The sequence below is a fragment of the Sinocyclocheilus grahami genome, unplaced genomic scaffold, assembly GCF_001515645.1.
Source record: "Sinocyclocheilus grahami isolate Dianchi unplaced genomic scaffold, SAMN03320097.WGS_v1.1 scaffold1005.1, whole genome shotgun sequence".
In the NCBI taxonomy this organism is placed as follows: domain Eukaryota; kingdom Metazoa; phylum Chordata; class Actinopteri; order Cypriniformes; family Cyprinidae; genus Sinocyclocheilus; species Sinocyclocheilus grahami.
Genome location: NW_015506184.1, coordinates 132,461 through 133,244, shown reverse-complemented (window position 1 = coordinate 133,244; position 784 = coordinate 132,461).

The following is a 784-nucleotide window of genomic DNA, read 5'->3' as shown; positions in this document are numbered from 1 at the left end:
TCTTCCCTTTATTTGTTGTATTAACCTATGTTGCATTTAACTATAGTTCTCACTTATCTAGTGTACTTTTTTAATAATCATATACTGAGGCAAGAAGTTGTTTTATATAAATGGTATGTTAAAATTAGTAAGAGTGGGAATGATGTGTATAAGATTGCTGTCACTAGTAGCAGGGGGAACAAGTGGATAACAAGTAATTACTGACTCTGTCATAATGGCTTTAAGACAATGAAAAAAACCTTGTTGTTGAGTCATGATGGGTTCCCTTCACCAACTCAGATCTGAAGACCTTTGTTGTACTGAGATCCGTTACAAAAGTCACTCACACTCATACTGTAGCAAAATGAAAAAGAAGAAAACTACTTCTATTTCCACTTGAGCTAACATTTTTAATAATACCAATTGTAAGGGCTCCACCAGTGTTTTGTGAAGCAAAATAATATTGAGACAGATCTCCAATCTAGAGATGTCAATAGTACAACTGACTGTAATGGAAAGTCAACTCAAGAAAATTTCAAATCACTAAATCATCAGAGTATTTAATTTAGATCAAGAAAATCCACACTAGACATAAGGGTGAACATCTGAAGAACCAACATCTGAAGGACCAAAGAAACATTTAGTACAATTATTATAAAGCATCCAAACAACTGATTAAAATACCTAAATTAGAAAACAAAAAAAATACGGTTCTTCTGAAATGGAAAGTGTTTTTTATTTTATTTTTATTTTTTTCAGCGCTCAAAGTTCTGTGGACCCTCTTTGTATGCTACTGTTTTGGGAC